This window comes from Botryllus schlosseri, chromosome 12 (genome assembly GCF_051294905.1).
Source record: "Botryllus schlosseri isolate E-star chromosome 12, Bs_hap1, whole genome shotgun sequence".
Taxonomy (NCBI): domain Eukaryota; kingdom Metazoa; phylum Chordata; class Ascidiacea; order Stolidobranchia; family Styelidae; genus Botryllus; species Botryllus schlosseri.
This window is the reverse complement of record NC_137247.1, coordinates 21484095-21501888: the sequence shown is the minus strand read 5'-3', so window position 1 is coordinate 21501888 and position 17794 is coordinate 21484095. Positions and strand designations below refer to the sequence as shown.

Sequence of the window (17794 nt, the reverse complement as noted above, 5' to 3'; positions counted from 1 at the left end):
TCTTTCTCAGGTGGGAAAACTTGGATCCATTCTTTGGCACATAAAATTTGTCTATACTTTTAGATTAGGATTTAACTTTGACGGTAGAAACTTTCTGCTGGCCGATCAAAATGCCGTCGCGGGCCGAATCCGACCCGCGGTCTGTAAGTTGACCGTCCCTGCGCTAGATGCTGGACGTGGTATGTTCATAAAATAGATGTTTCTTCGTTTTGGTGCCATAAATGTTGCGATCACACCGAAAGTATCGTCGGAAGCGTTATGGGTTAGCATCCATCTATCTTTCCGGAAATGGTTTTCGGCACTCCTCGTTCATATCAAAACGAAGACGCGGATTTTCAAGACACGACCACGTACTTCAAGAAATACAGCAGCAAAATTAGCTTTGAAATAATAGAAGTCTACCAATTTCTACATAAATAGTATGATGATATTTTCAAGAAAAGTCATTAGTTTTCTGGTTATCACAAGCCTACAGTTCATATTTGCACAAGACAGATATGAAGGTTGCACCATAATAGAGCTAAAATTGAACTAAAACTTGAGGGGTTCCGCGAGAGTCGGTGATGGTCAAAAGGGGTCCGCGAAGCCAAAAAGGTTGAGAACCACTGACATACAGTTTCCGCTTTTATATGTAGTGTTTATTTTTCACTTTCAATTCCCAGTATCATATCCTTTGAGTTCTAATTAATATCAGTTTGTCTGGATAACATACATGTCGAAGTATAAAAGCAAGTGTAGTAATGCCTTTAATTTCCGGAAATAAAGTCACACACTATGGCATTTTTACGGTCCACCATATATTTTAATAACGTTTACTAATCGCGCGAAGTGTTTACACCGTATCCTATTCAACTTCTCCGTATTGCTCTTCAACTAAACTACGGGCCTTATAATATGGGGAGGACGCCATACCATGATATTTTCTAGAACGTGCTGTTCGAGAAAACGGGGGATTAGTATCGCATTTCCATATCAATACTATCATTTTCATTGCATGATGCGGACGAATGGTTATGATGTCGAAAATTGGATACCTCCCGGTATTATGCATCATGATAAATTAAGCTCGGCACCGTTCGCATTTAGCTCAATGTGAACGAATTAGGATCGTTTTCACAACTACTTACATACTTGAGTAGATTTAAAGTCAGTCACTTTTACTTCTACTTCAATTAGTCTTAGATTCCCTATGTAAGAAGTAATTCTACTCGTACTTGGGTAGATTATTTCCCCGCTACTTCTACTTCTACTTGGGTAGCTTTCTTGACTATTTTGACCACCTCTGTGTGTCGCACCAGTAAACAGAAGACTCTTGTTTCGTTGGCTTTTACTAACTTAAATCTCGGCGTCAAATACAACAGTAACAGTAACAGTAGCGATTTAAGTAACAGAGGAATTGGGAACTAATGATTAGAAAAGCAATGATTACATGATGCACGATGGCTTGAATATAAAAGACTATACGAATCACCACAATCTCCCCCACCAAATAAAATTGAATACAAAATTATCACATTATCACATCAAAATCACTTTACGCGGTCGCCGTACCATTCCGGACGCTTTCTAACCCTATTAGATCGGCGCGGCATTGGCGTATGCGACGAATTGTCCTTCATTAACGAAGTCTCATTCTCGGGCTCTTTATCATCCGTCGCCTCGGCACGATCATTCGATGTCGGAATGATTTCAGTCCTTGACGTATCGGCTCTCGCTTCCGGTCTCTCCACATAGATGGTGGTAGGGTTCGGAGCCAAGTCTCTCACGGACACGGTGGACTCTCTTCCATCTTCGTGGCGTATTAACGCGTACTTGGGATTCACATCAAGCAGCTCGACCGGGTCGCAAAGCGGTTCAGACTTCGAAGATCGATGGAAACGTCGCAACAGTACAGAGTCGGCGAAAAGTAACCAATCAGGAATCGAGGGTCCAATCATCGAGCGTCTAGGAAAACCAAAAAATCGTTCATGTGGTGTTGCGCTAGTAGCTGTACAAAGCAGCGATCGCACGCTATGTAGCGCATCATTCAACACCATTTCCCAGGCAGATTCCGGCAGCCGCTCCGTAGCAAGAATCAATTTTATTGTTCTCCAAATCGTTTGGTTGACGCGTTCACACTGAGAATTACCAGTAGGACGATACGGAGTAGACCTGCTAGTAGCGACACCACGTTTGGTTAAAAACGTAATCAAATCTCTGGAGATAAAAGAGCTTCCTCTATCGCTATGGATATATTCGGGAACTCCTATGAGCGAAAACAGCGTCTTCAAGTTGCGCATCACGGTTGGAGTAGACATGTCACGACACGGAAACACAAAAGGAAATCGACTGTATTCATCCACAACAATCAATAAAAACCTGTTTCTCCCAGCCACGGGGCCTTTGAAGTCCATACTGATGCGTTCCCATGGGCGAGTGGCTCTGACAAGTTTATGATGCTCGTTGTTGTTGAAAAACCTAGGCTTCAATTCGGAGCATTGTCTACAGTTACCACAAACCTTTTTGACGTCTTCCATTGAATAGGGTAGGTTTTTAGATTTAACAAAATGACTCAACCTACGGATGCCCGGATGTCCCAAAATGTTGTGAAGTTCGCGTAAATCAGTGGACAAAGCCGTTAGACTGCAAATCCGAGAGATAGTGTCAGGTGCAATATTTTCTACACCTGGTCTGTGAACAATTTCGTATTCGAAAACACGAAGTTCCAGCTTCCACAGTGTCAATTTAGTATTTTTTATTTTACTGCGATGCTTTTTCTGAAAGATGAACGACAGGGCCTTTTGGTCAGTTATCAATCGGAATTTACGACCATGTAAAAGATACCCCCACTTTCTTATAGCATGCATGATTGCGGCTGCTTCTTTCTCGACAGCAGGATAATTTAGTTCACTTTTAGAAAATGTTCGCGATGCAAATGCCACAGGTCTACCTCGTTGACTGAGAATAGCGGCAATAGCGTTGTTAGACGCATCACATTCAATTTCAAACTGTTCAGATTCGTCAATATAACAAAGGGATGATTTTATCAAGTCTTCCTTCAGAACATTGAATGAGGTCAGGGCAGGCCCACTCAGTGGAAAAAGTGAATTGCTAAGCATTGGTTTGATTTTATCAGAAAAGCTTGGAATCCACTTTGAATAATATGCGAACATACCCAAGATCCTTTTCATCTCTTTATCCGATTTAGGGGGTGGCAACTCAATCAACGGTTTCAGATGATCTGGGTCGGGTTTAATGGATCCGTGCGACACCAGATGGCCCAATAGACGCAATTCACTCACGGTATAGACGGATTTGTCCTCGTTCAACGTTAGTCGACAATCAGATGCGGCTGAGAAAAGCTTGAAGTCTCTCGTCGTGTTCCGCGGCATCTTTACCGAATATAGTGATGTTGTCCAAGTAAGCCAGAGTCCCCTTCAAACTGTTGTCGTCGATGAACGAATCGATAAAACGTTGGAAAGCAGCCACTCCATTGGTGATGCCAAAAGGCAACCTGCAAAACTGATAAAGGGAGCCGCAAGCTTCAAAGGCGGTAAACGGCTTGTCAGATGAAGATAGCGGGACTTGGTGATAAGCCGACTTTAGATCAATAGTCGAATATACTTTACCTTTCGACACTTCATTTACGATAGTCTCAATTTTTGGCAGGGGGTACGCATGAAGCGGAGTATACCTGTTTACGGTTTGCGAATAATCAATGACAAGTCTTCTCTTGTGCCTGGAATCCTTCGTAACTAATACTTGAGCACGCCAAGGAGAGCGAGAAGGCTCAATTATTCCCTCTTCGAGTAAGCGATTACCTTCGTCTTTGATGAACGATTGATCTTCGCGACTATAATTTCTTGACGGAGTGGCGATAGGCTTGCAATTGGAATCTAGGAACCGAAATAGCTGAAGAGGTTCTGCCTTAGCAGGGGACAAAGCGCACGATCGACTTTGTATTGTCAGCGGTTCTTCGTTTCCGTCAAACTCGAAGATGACTTTCCTGTGCTTCTTCATGAAATCATGACCAAGAATTACATCAGCGCACAAATCCTTAACCACCCCGAATGTGATACCCACATAGTTTCGAGATAGCATTTCGAAAGAAATAGTAAAAGTGCCGGATACTTCAGCTGTCGCTGTCTTGGATGCGAGTGATATGGTGGTGGGCTGACCTCGTGGCAAGAATCCCAGTTTAGTAGCTAGCAACTCGTCCATATAATTTTCGAAGGAGCCGGAGTCTAGAAGAACGCCCACAAGTAATTGATTAATTTTAGCTGTGCATGACGCACGCCAGAGACAATTTGGAACTCCGGCTAGAAGCATGCTGGCGGTCGCTCGGATGTCATATGAACGAGGGGATCGACATACCTTTGCAAAATGCCCCTTTCTTCCGCATTTCAGGCATTCGACATCCTTTGCAGGACAATATCGCTTGTCTGCCACATGAGATCCGCCGCAGAAAATACATTTGCGCAGTAATCTCGGTGCTCCAGGTTTTTCTACAGCGGCGCTAGAATCTGTCCCGTGTTCTTGATCGCTTTGCCGAACTGCTGCCATTTCCGTAGAAGCGACGGTATCAGACGAAGGAGTGGTGACATTGTAAGAGCTTGCGAACAACTGGGCTCTTTCCAATGTGTCCGCAGTCTGGAATGCTTTTTGCATAGTTAGTTCATCGCATTCCAGTAATCTCAGTCGAATTGCAGGGGACCTCAGCCCAGTGATGAAAGCGTCTCTTACAGCTTCCTCTTTATGCTTTTGAGCATTAACGGCCAAAAAATTACAATCTTTGGACAATGCCATCAATTTTCTAGAAAATTCTGACACGTCAACTCCGACTTCTTGCGTTGCAGTTGCTAACAGATGTCGGGCGTAGACTTCGTTTTTCTTCTTTTTGTAAAGGGACTGCAGCTCGGTGATAGCAGCATCGTAATTATCGATTTCTTCAATAAATGAGAAGACTTCAGGTGATAGATAACCTGACAATATAGCGAGCTGGTTTACATCAGTTGAAGGAGCAGTTATAGCTTCGATTAAACTCTTCAACATCCGCTCCCAATGAGAGAAGATCTTTACACTATCTGCAGAGTCCGGTAGAACGTCCAACGTTGGAACATTAATATACTTCTCTCCGGACATTACTACAGGCGATCTATCTCAAGCAGCGAGATATAATTTAAGTTAGTAAAATTGTCGTACCAGTAAACAGAAGACTCTTGTTTCGTTGGCTTTTACTAACTTAAATCTCGGCATCAAATAGAACAGTAACAGTAACAGTAGCAGTAGCGATTTAAGTAACAGAGGAATTGGAAACTAATGATTAAAAAAGCAATGATTACATGATGCGCGATGGCTTGAATACAAAAGAGTACACGAATCACCACATGTTCCATAAATCGTCCATTGTTATCTTAGCCACTTCACATTTCTATGGCTATCCAGAATTGTGACCAATGCTATGTAAACCTTGTATATATGTCGAGTCCTCGTTGAGAATGTCAGTCTGAAAACGCTCTGTGTGTAACTGAGTGTGTATGTGTACCTAATAAACCGGGTCGCACAGTTATTGGCACACACTTGTGGTCCTATAATATTAGTGGAATTGCCGCTTATGCATGTTTGACACAAACGTCTTATTCACACTTATCTGACCTGGTTACTATGCTTACTTTGATGTGGACATTGAAATGTTTTTCATACCAGGCGCTAGACGTTTTAGAGTTTGTGATATATCACATTGTTAGCGGTATGCCGGTATTCGTAACTTTGATTATGTTTTTTCTTTTCATTCAGGTTTGGGAAATCCAATTGATTTGATGTGGCATCTGACGCCTACCATGTTTCTTGGATTATTCCCACTTGCAATCGCTCATGAATGTGTTTAATGTGATATTTCGTAACATGTCTCTCATCTCTATAGTTATTTTTGATATTTAGGCATCTCCTTTTTCACGACGGAGCAGCTATTCGCCGCGAATTCAATCACGGAACAGCTTCCAATAATCATGAAAATTCTATTTGGCGGAATGGTGGCTTTTTTTCTTGGGTTTTCCGAATACCTCTTACTAAGTAATACATCTTCCCTGAACCTTTCCATATGCGGGATTTTCAAGGTAAGATTTCATGCTTTGAAGTATTTTATGGTTGCACGTGCCACTAGCTAGGGCTGAGGAAAATCAGTACCATAGTGATTTGATTCTGAACCGAGTATTATGCTTTATGTTGAGTATCCGAGTACGGTATCACTGATTATGTCATTATAACATTAAAGACTCGGAAAGCTCAAATATTGACCTTTTATTCTGTTACTTAAAGAAAATGATGTTAGCTCTACAGGTATTTTTTCAACAAGGTCTATTTCATTGCACTTTGTGTCAATGCTGTTAGTTGATAACGACTTCACAGATATTTCAATTACACTCGTGTGTTGCTTCATGGCGCAGTATAGTTTTCTGCTCCCACTGTGGAAAATACTCCGAAACTATAATTTGCATTGATAAAGTGGCAATGGGCGTATAATTTTAATGCTCAGAAACACTATCTCTCACTATACAATTCGAATCATTAGATTTAATGCTTGATCCAGATTCAAGTACTCAATCATTGCTACCAGCTAGGTCTCATATCAAAATGCATGTTGCTATGTTTTGACGGCTGTTAAGTGGGTATTCAGATCAAATACAATGCAGTCTGGCGATGTCACACTGTCGCCGTTCAGTGAATTGATTCCGATTTTACAGGAAATTTGCACACTGCTATTAGCTTAATTCTCACTACAACCACGACGAATTAACCACCATGAATTGGATCGGGTTTAGCGTTTGTATATCCGGCATAATATTGCATGTCTACCTGAAGAATCGTGATGCCAGCCAGCCAGGTTTGATTGCAGTATTATTTTAATTTGGCTAATAATAGTCAAGTTGTCCCAAAGCCTAATCAAGTAATCGAGTTGAAAGGGTTGTAATGACTCGAGTCAATTTTTGTATTGACTTCACTTGTACTCGAATCGTTTGACTCGAGACTGTGAGGGCCAATACAGACATTTCATAGTAACTCCAAAGAATAGTGAAGTTAACACATTGTTAATATTTCGTTTATCAGTCCTGATCCTTGAAAAATAGGACCTGAAACTGTTAAGACTGGGAAAATTACGATATTATGAATGCGATCCATTCTGTATCACTCGTGCAGAGTTGAAAACTGTAGGTTGAACTGAACAGTGGATGTAATGACTCGGACTCAAGTCAAAGCAGTATGACTTGGACTCGACTCGAGTCAAAATTATAAAAGTGATCTCGATTGACTTGTGACTCGTAACCTTGTCATTGGTCGCAAGTCGCAACCCGGCGAGCAGCGAGTTATTCCAGCACCACATACTGTGACATTGTAAGAGTACAATAACTCTAAAAGTGCAAAGAAGTAGTTTTGGCGGCTGCAAGGAAAATGATACCAGTTTCATGTTATCCAAAATAGTTTGATGATTCGGGACCATGATTGTTTCATAACACTTGGCGACCATTGGGAAATCGTCTTTCCATGAATATTCGTAGCTATGTGCAACATGTTTTTCGGTGTTGAGATTTCGAGGCTCCAACGGTAAGAACTGGAATTGAAGCTATTTTTTTTTGTAAAACGTTACTGTGACTCTCTTCCTCTTAAGAGGTCTATTTTGTTCACTCAAAAATTAAAACAACCTGTGAGACAGATATATCAGCTGAATTATCCTAATACTCCTTTCAGGTGGTGTGATTGGTCTCGATCGTATCTTTTTAATGCTTACTCGAAAATGTCTTGAAAAAAGTATGAATACGTTTACGTGATCTCCAATTTTTTATGTCAGACGAATCGCAATCGGAAGATATCAGAATGGGACTTCTGGGCCGCAATGAACTTTCATCAAATTTCGATTCTAGCGAAGAAGACGAATTATTTTCAAGGCCAGGGTGATAGCAAAAGCTGCCATCCATCGTAATTCGCCGGGATTTAGTCGCAATCGATATCTGTTCGTTGTCGTGGCAATAGCAGTTCATGATGTACTCCTGATAGGTTAACTATTTATCTGTGCGAGTTCGTTTGTGATATCACTCTTGACTGTCGTCCAACTTCTGAGTTGGTGCATCAGACTGTCCGACAACATAGTCAAGATGGAATAGATGACTTTGAATGATTGTCATCTGTTGCATGAGCCACAATACATGCTAATGCACTTAAGGTATTGTTCTGGGTTAAGTTTGTTTACACCACGTCCCAGCTAAGTGATGTCAACATCAGACATGGGGTGATTACTTTATGAATGTAATCGATTGCGATTACGATTACTTCGGAATCACGCGATTACGATTACGATTACGATTACAGCAAAATCAGGCAGTAGTCGATTACGATTACGATTACATTGAAAAAGTAATCACGATTACTCACGATTACATTTGTTTTGCTTAGGACTATAATCTTAAATGATATATGGGAAGACAATACAAGGATTGCGATGAAAAGGCTTGATGAGATATCAACTTTCTTTATACCGTCATGCGTCATTTGCTTATTACGTCATAATATATCAATTGCCCAACTTTATAGTGGATGATTTATCGCATCCAACGATTTGCATTATTGCCAGGTCTTTACCTGCCGCACCCCAAATTCCTTAATAGAGTGGGGAGCGTGCTCGAAAGGGACTCAAAAGTATTTCGTAAACCAACATATGTTATAGCGTATTTTCGAGAATTTAATTAATTCTTGAAAATGTTTTTCGAGCTTTGCGATTCAAATGTCTCTAGTACAGGGGTCACCAACGCGGACCAAATGAGTCGCCCGCGGTCGCTGTAGTAGTGGTGGCTTTTGGGGTGGGAGAGGTGGGCGGTCGCCGGGGGGGCTGGTCGAAGGACTCCCCTATTTAGATTATGCGCTTTTTTCAAGGATAATAACGAATAAACATGGAAATCCGTGTGAAGCAAGAATAGGATTCCGTACAGATGTGTCAATCATCATCAAATCTCTGCATTTGTTAGAAAAGTCTCGTATCCCGATAATCATCACGTCTCTGCATGCGAAAGAACTACTTAGTTTTGATGTAGTCTATTCTTGCAAACATGCAAAATAGACCTGGCCGAATCCAGCACCTGGCCAAACCTTGATAGATAGATAATAATAACAGATGCGAAAGAGGGGTCTGGGGGGCGAAGCCCCCCATAAGTTACAGATAGATACTTATAGGGGGCCCCCAGTAAGTCTCGCCCAGGCACCCCCCGTTCGTATGGCCACCACTGCGCTGTAGCAAATATCCAAATGAGATATTTGAAAGTTGAAGCTCGCTTCATATGAGCAGCAGGTGAACATGGGTCTGCCGACTCCAAGGAACATACGAACGCAGTCGCTCGGGGCATTGCTTGTCTTCGCCCATGCGGCGGCTCGACGGGAATCTATAGTTAATATTCCCGAGTCTAGACGCGGAGATTGGCGCTTCTGCGCGCACTGCAGCAACGCAACTGAGCTTGGAGGAGCTGGTGTGAGTCCCTGCGAGTGAGCGTTTTTTTTCTTGGTAAGGGGCGGAAACCCGGCCCAGTGCTCTGATTGTCTTACTCTAAGTGAAGAAATCCAACTGAACATGGATAAACGACGGGAGTATGTAGTAACCCGTCGGTCGTCGCAATAATCAGTACACTCTACATAAGAAGTAGCTTTTTGTTTCAAAACAGTTGGTGACCCCTGCTCCAGTAGATAGCTGGGTTTGAAATGCATACCTCTTCCCCTCAAGAAAAAACATATACATAGGCTATATTTTTATGGGCAGGCATTTCGGAGCCGCGGTCATTACCGCGCCACGATCCCACAACACACCAAAAGACATATGCAGTTTCGGCCAAAACGCAACTCCAAGGGATGTGATACCAAAGAAATACCTTGGCCGAAACTTAGGGTATTCGTCCATTGTCAATAGCCGCGCTGAGTGGGCGTGATTAATAACTTCTGTCCTTCCAATCTGAGCCCACAATGCAAATGTCACCCGGCGAATCCACAAAGGAATAAAGCCATGACAATGTGTGTGTGCGTCTCACAAAAGATATTCTTTTAGTCTGCTACGTTTGGGCGAGTACAATATCTTGTGATTATACAACGAACGGGAGGTCGCGAATTAACAACATACAGTAATTATAACAACATACCAGATGCTATGAATATGAATTACGTGCCCCAGCTTTACAGGTAAATCTGACACTCGGGGCTCAGAGAGGTTATAAATGAATAGTAATATAATGCAATTACCAATATTATTGACGAAATTCAGTTTTGAAAATTGACCAACGGTTGGACAGGGGGAATTGCTGTTTTGGCTGAATTGCTGATTCTAGCTACAACCCACGCTAACATGTCAGGCTATATAAGCGGATGGTTATGGCGGCAGGTCCAAATGCTAAGTAACGAACTGTGAAATAACGATTGACGCCCGTTTCAAGTAGTTATATGAGAATAAGATATAGTTAACATAAAAATTCTGCCTTCAACTTAATACATATACAGCGAGCTGCTGTTACGAGAAACGGCTAAGCACGGCTCGGTTATGATATATATCAGCAGCTGTTTATTTGTAATGCTTCGTTGTGGAAACTGCAATGTCTTATTCGACGAGTACAAAATTCCGAATCTTCGTCAGGTGCACGTGCGTGCGTAGGCCTCCTGCTCGCCAAGCATCAATGGTAAACTGCGTTTAACAGAGCACAACCAAACATTAATACATAAGTTACTATTTGAATCTATAGGCAGAGTGGTGATCAATATCCTGCTGCGAGGTAGCGGCTTCTGTAGTGTATTGATAACCTGATATACACCACGGGAGGTGTTCTTACAATCACACTACAATGCAGAGATGCCACTGAGATATTTTGGAAAAACCCAGATTTGGACGTTAAAAAAAACCAGAAAAACCCAGATCCTCTATTTCACTCAAATTTCTATGATATAGCTGTAGAACAGTGACTGAGAGTCTTTTAATGACAGTTATACGGACATAGAAGAAGTTTTAGCCCTTGCTATTGAAATCCCAACGGTTCATTTCCATCTAAAATATGCATGTTGCTCAGTTAAATGAGCAAATCCATCGAAATATGCTGTTTTCCTCTCGACACATTGCTACCAGGCATTCGGTATGGGGGTCAATACGTAGTGTATTATATATTCGTAATGTTAGTAACAATGCTAATCCCCATCTATCGTGAGGATGATTGTAGGGTAGTTCTAGTGACTGCGAGCTGACCAGATGGATTGAAAATAGCTTTCGATTCATTAAACCTGGGACAAACACTTTTATCTGGGATGTTCAGTCGAAAAAGAAACTGCCAAATCATGAAATTTAGAGTACATTTGCATTTAACAAACCCCGCTCACTCTGAATAACTTGCCCGGTTGCCCAAAATGTCTCTCTTTGAGTGTCCCTATGTTGAAAGTGAATATACTCTGATGTAAACATGGTAAATTAGTTAGATCAACAATTGGTCTTTCCATGTGCATAAATTGCATACTTTACAGCAGTTACATAGGCCTACTATTTACTGACACACAACGAATTTGGGGTCAAGTGTAGAATCCGGCCAGTGCTCCCCATGACCACCACCGATCAGTGTTGCACCTGAAACTTCAGTGTTGCACCTGAAACTGTCGGAATTCATAGTGCTTCACGTAGTTACCGACTATGCTCCCCACTAAACCCTATAAATACTGTCAAGGTTCCATATTATATCTTATCATATTATTATATCTTGAATTCACAGATACACATGCCGGTGACGAGCAAGATTACATTTTACATCGCTCGCTCGCATGCCAGATGAACGGCTTATACAAGAAATCGAAGGAAAGGGGAAAGGAAGCGACTTACTCCAATCTCTTCACCACATTATGTATTGTGTATCGCATTTTTATCGAAAATTTAAAAAATAAAACGCATGACGCCTATACTATCAAGTGTATCTAGTGTACTTTGCGGCCACTAAACTCATGTACGGACACTTGCAAGATGTGGGGAGATGGTGAAGGTTTATCTGGGCTCCTCTTCACCCGCGCCGTTGTCCAGAAAAGACCCGACGTAAGAAAGCACTCATGTATAAGAAACCCCCATAGTCGTGTATGGTATCTAGTGTACTTTTCAGCCACAATACTTATGTGAAGACACTCGCATAGTCGCGTATCATACCAAGTGTACTTTTCAGCCGCAAGACTTATGTGAAGACACTCGCATAGTAGGGTATGATACCAAGTGTACTTTTCAGCCACAAGACTTATGTGAAGACACTCGCATAGTCGCGTATCATACCAAGTGTACTTTCCAGCCACAATAGTTATGTACAGACACTCGCATAGTAGGGTATGATACCAAGTGTACTTTTCAGCCACAAGACTTATGTGAAGACACTCGCATAGTCGCGTATCATACCAAGTGTACTTTCCAGCCACAATAGTTATGTACAGACACTCGCATCGTAGGGTATGATACCAAGTGTACTTTTCAGCCACAAGACTTATGTGAAGACACTCGCATAGTCGCGTATCATACCAAGTGTACTTTTCAGCCGCAAGACTTATGTGAAGACACTCGCATCGTAGGGTATGATACCAAGTGTACTTTTCAGCCACAAGACTTATGTGAAGACACTCGCATAGTCGCGTATCATACCAAGTGTACTTTTCAGCCGCAAGACTTATGTGAAGACACTCGCATAGTCACGTATCATACCAAGTGTACTTTCCAGCCACAATAGTTATGTACAGACACTCGCATAGTAGGGTATGATACCAAGTGTACTTTTCAGCCACAAGACTTATGTGAAGACACTCGCATAGTCGCGTATCATACCAAGTGTACTTTCCAGCCACAATAGTTATGTACAGACACTCGCATAGTAGGGTATGATACCAAGTGTACTTTTCAGCCACAAGACTTATGTGAAGACACTCGCATAGTCGCGTATCATACCAAGTGTACTTTTCAGCCGCAAGACTTATGTGAAGACACTCGCATAGTCGCGTATCATACCAAGTGTACTTTTCAGCCACAAGACTTATGTGAAGACACTCGCATAGTCGCGTATCATACCAAGTGTACTTTTCAGCCGCAAGACTTATGTGAAGACACTCGCATAGTCACGTATCATACCAAGTGTACTTTCCAGCCACAATAGTTATGTACAGACACTCGCATAGTAGGGTATGATACCAAGTAGAAGTACTGATTTCATGAGCAGCATAAAACTAATTGAAGTAGAAGTAGAATTGACTGACTTTAAAAGTACTCAAGTAAGTAAATAGTTGTGAAAACGATCCTGATTGGATGGATTATCAAAAGTTGCAAATTGAGCTATGTGATATAGGTGACGAGCTTGATTCATATTGATGCATACCAGCAGGTATCCAATTTTCGATAGCATAAGCATTCGTCCACATCATGGGGTGAAAATGATAGTATTGATAAGGAAATGCGATACTAATCCTCTGTGTTCTTAAACAACGCGTTTTGGAAAATAGCATGGTATGGTGCCTTCCCCCTATAAGGCCCGTAGTTTAGTCGAAGTGCAATATGGATAAGTTGTATAGGATACGGTGTAAACAGTTTGCGCGATTTGTAAACGTTAACAAAAAATATCGTGAACCGTAAAAATGCCATATTGTGTAGCTATATTTCCAGAATTTAAAGGCATTACTGCACTTGCTTTTATACTTCAACCTGTATGTTATTCGGACAAAAGAACTGATATTAATTATAACTCAAAGTAGGCTATATGATACTGAGAATTGAAAGTGAAATATAAATACTGTTTCTAAAAGCAGAATATATATTTCATGTTTTTAGTCCAGTAAGTTTCAAGGGTGGTATGCTAAAACACTTTTCCAGGACATGCCATGGACATATATATGCTAGATTACGATATGACAAGAAAATGCTAGATTGCGAAACATCAGTTTCAAACGTTATGATGAGCCATATACTGTGATGAATTATTTCATGGGTGATGGGCAACAATGTGGTGTGAACGGAACCACTCCAACCCTCCACTTAAATTATATTCACCGATACTTTCGTGAAATCATACTGGTCACACCGTATCCACTGCGCGCGAAGCGCGACGAAAATTCTGTGCTTTACTAAACTTTTATGAAAATTAAATGTTGATACTCCGTGAAAACAGCTCCGAAATTCCTCAGGCTATCTTCCTGATTGGAAGATTGAACTACTTCTACTTGACAAACTGAAAATAGCGAAAAGTAAGTAAGTATATCACAAAATATTAAGAAGTAGAAGTATAAGTAGCGAAAATCAGATCTACTTGAGTAAGTACCAGAAGTAGACGAAAACTACTTGAGTACTTCGAAAAAGTAGAAATACTTCGATACTGACCACCTCTGTCTGTACATAAGTATCGTGGCTGAAAAGTACACTTGATATCATACCCTAATATGCGAGTGTCTGTACACAACTATTGTGGCTGGAAAGTACACTTGGTATGATACGCGACTATGCGAGTGTCTTCACATAAGTCTTGTGGCTGAAAAGTACACTTGGTATCATACCCTACGATGCGAGTGTCTTCACATAAGTCTTGTGGCTGAAAAGTACACTTGGTATCATACCCTACGATGCGAGTGTCTGTACATAAGTCTTGTGGCTGAAAAGTACACTTGGTATGATACGCGACTATGCGAGTGTCTTCACATAAGTCTTGTGGCTGAAAAGTACACTTGGTATCATACCCTACGATGCGAGTGTCTGTACATAAGTCTTGTGGCTGAAAAGTACACTTGGTATCATACCCTACGATGCGAGTGTCTGTACATAACTATTGTGGCTGGAAAGTACACTTGGTATATGATACGCGACTATGCGAGTGTCTTCACATAAGTCTTGTGGCTGAAAAGTACACTTGGTATCATACCCTACTATGCGAGTGTCTTCACATAAGTCTTGCGGCTGAAAAGTACACTTGATATCATACCCTAATATGCGAGTGTCTGTACATAACTACTGTGGCTGGAAAGTACACTTGGTATGATACGCGACTATGCGAGTGTCTTCACATAAGTCTTGTGGCTGAAAAGTACACTTGGTATCATACCCTACGATGCGAGTGTCTGTACATAAGTCTTGTGGCTGAAAAGTACACTTGGTATCATACCCTACGATGCGAGTGTCTGTACATAACTATTGTGGCTGGAAAGTACACTTGGTATGATACGCGACTATGCGAGTGTCTTCACATAAGTCTTGTGGCTGAAAAGTACACTTGGTATCATACCCTACGATGCGAGTGTCTGTACATAACTATTGTGGCTGGAAAGTACACTTGGTATATGATACGCGACTATGCGAGTGTCTTCACATAAGTCTTGTGGCTGAAAAGTACACTTGGTATCATACCCTACTATGCGAGTGTCTTCACATAAGTCTTGCGGCTGAAAAGTACACTTGATATCATACCCTAATATGCGAGTGTCTGTACATAACTACTGTGGCTGGAAAGTACACTTGGTATGATACGCGACTATGCGAGTGTCTTCACATAAGTCTTGTGGCTGAAAAGTACACTTGGTATCATACCCTACGATGCGAGTGTCTGTACATAAGTCTTGTGGCTGAAAAGTACACTTGGTATCATACCCTACGATGCGAGTGTCTGTACATAACTATTGTGGCTGGAAAGTACACTTGGTATGATACGCGACTATGCGAGTGTCTTCACATAAGTCTTGTGGCTGAAAAGTACACTTGGTATCATACCCTACTATGCGAGTGTCTTCACATAAGTCTTGCGGCTGAAAAGTACACTTGGTATGATACGCGACTATGCGAGTGTCTTCACATAAGTCTTGTGGCTGAAAAGTACACTTGGTATCATACCCTACTATGCGAGTGTCTTCACATAAGTCTTGCGGCTGAAAAGTACACTTGATATCATACCCTAATATGCGAGTGTCTGTACATAACTACTGTGGCTGAAAAGTACACTTGGTATCATACCCTACTATGCGAGTGTCTTCACATAAGTCTTGCGGCTGAAAAGTACACTTGGTATGATACGCGACTATGCGAGTGTCTTCACATAAGTATTGTGGCTGAAAAGTACACTAGATACCATACACGACTATGGGGGTTTCTTATACATGAGTGCTTTCTTACGTCGGGTCTTTTCTGGACAACGGCGCGGGTGAAGAGGAGCCCAGATAAACCTTCACCATCTCCCCACATCTTGCAAGTGTCCGTACATGAGTTTAGTGGCCGCAAAGTACACTAGATACACTTGATAGTATAGGCGTCATGCGTTTTATTTTTTAAATTTTCGATAAAATTGCGATACACAATACATAATGTGGTGAAGAGATTGGAGTAAGTCGCTTCCTTTCCCCTTTCCTTCGATTTCTTGTATAAGCCGTTCATCTGGCATGCGAGCGAGCGATGTAAAATGTAATCTTGCTCGTCACCGGCATGTGTATCTGGGAATTCAAGATATAATAATATGATAAGATATAATATGGAACCTTGACAGTATTTATAGGGTTTAGTGGGGAGCATAGTCGGTAACTACGTGAAGCACTATGAATTCCGACAGTTTCAGGTGCAACACTGAAGTTTCAGGTGCAACACTGATCGGTGGTGGTCATGGGGAACACTGGCCGGATTCTACACTTGACCCCGAATTTGTTGCAGCACTACCGGTAGCATTCAAGTCCTAAATCAGAGTTAACGTGTCAACATGACTTTCTGCGACCTAGTAGTCAGTATTCAATGAAGCTCTATCGCATCACGCCAAGACCTCTCATTTTAATAGTAAATGGGTCTCTTTGGACTCTGCCGTTTCAATCACAGTGGAATCCGTCGACATTAGAAGATCTTACTAATGCTAATCTAATAATCAATTTTGCGCCGTAAAATTGACCTGACAAACATGATGTTGAAAAAAAAACCAGAAACCCAGGTGATGCTGGAAAAACCCAGATCTGGGTGGAAAAACCCAGGAGTGGCATCTCTGCTACAATGTCCATCGCATGTCTGTTTACTATGTGTGGATACTTGTTATGCAATGACGAGCGGAGCTAATACTTCTGACGTAATAATGAGTCCGTGGCGTTTCAAAACAGACGTTTGTGCTATCGCTAACGTGGTATATTATCTCATTCTTGTTCACGAATATTCAGTTTATATCATAGTCCTTGTACAAACAAAAAGTAATCGTTCTTTCACAAAAAAATCGATTAGATATGGGAAGTAGTCGATTACGATTACGATTACTTCGGATTTTTTTCGAATGTAATCGATTGCGATTACGATTACTTCAAAATGCTGTAATCGTTGTAATCGATTACGATTACTAATCGCGATTACCCCATGCCTGGTCAACATAGGCCATCTTTTCAGTTCAGCATTCGTATAGTTTTATATTTATCAATCAGGGATGGATTTTGTCGGGTTTTAAATACAGTTGTGTTTGACGGAATCTCTCCCGTGCATTGCGCACTAGACAAGTTTATCCTGTTTCTTAACGTTTCAAATTTATCTTACAAATACAAAGACTGCGTCCTCTGCTGAATCCAGCTGAATTTTTTTCGTTTTCTCATCGCAAAAATCTAGTACAGTATTGATTGTGCGTTTTCAGTAGTTTGTACTATCAAGGTGTGAACATGCTGTGTGCCTACAAAAGGCTGATTTCTTAGTGAAATTTCGTAGCCTAATGATGATGATTCTTTTAGCTACCCAACAAGAGGTTGTGTTTTCCAGTACCCACGGAATCTCTGGTATCCGTGGTTTTGGGTTATACATACTGAC

The 17794-nt window shown here is 41.4% G+C and overlaps 2 protein-coding genes and 1 long non-coding RNA gene across 3 annotated transcripts in view; 2 read left to right on the top strand and 1 right to left on the bottom strand.

Annotated features, from left to right (window-relative positions):
- Positions 1-8254, top strand: part of LOC145451651 (solute carrier family 35 member H1-like) — a 90762-nt gene extending 82508 nt beyond the window's left edge. Inside the window, exons 6-9 of the transcript XR_013918978.1 lie at positions 5776-5859; positions 5920-6095; positions 6723-6862; positions 7826-8254. The gene's annotated coding sequence lies outside the window, so the exon portion shown is untranslated. The remainder of the gene's footprint in view (positions 1-5775; positions 5860-5919; positions 6096-6722; positions 6863-7825) is intronic.
- Positions 1-17794, bottom strand: part of LOC145451682 (uncharacterized) — a 49753-nt gene that overhangs the window by 16626 nt on the left and 15333 nt on the right. The window lies entirely within an intron of this gene.
- LOC145451671 (uncharacterized) overlaps positions 1-17794 on the top strand; it is a 33942-nt gene that overhangs the window by 15531 nt on the left and 617 nt on the right. The window lies entirely within an intron of this gene.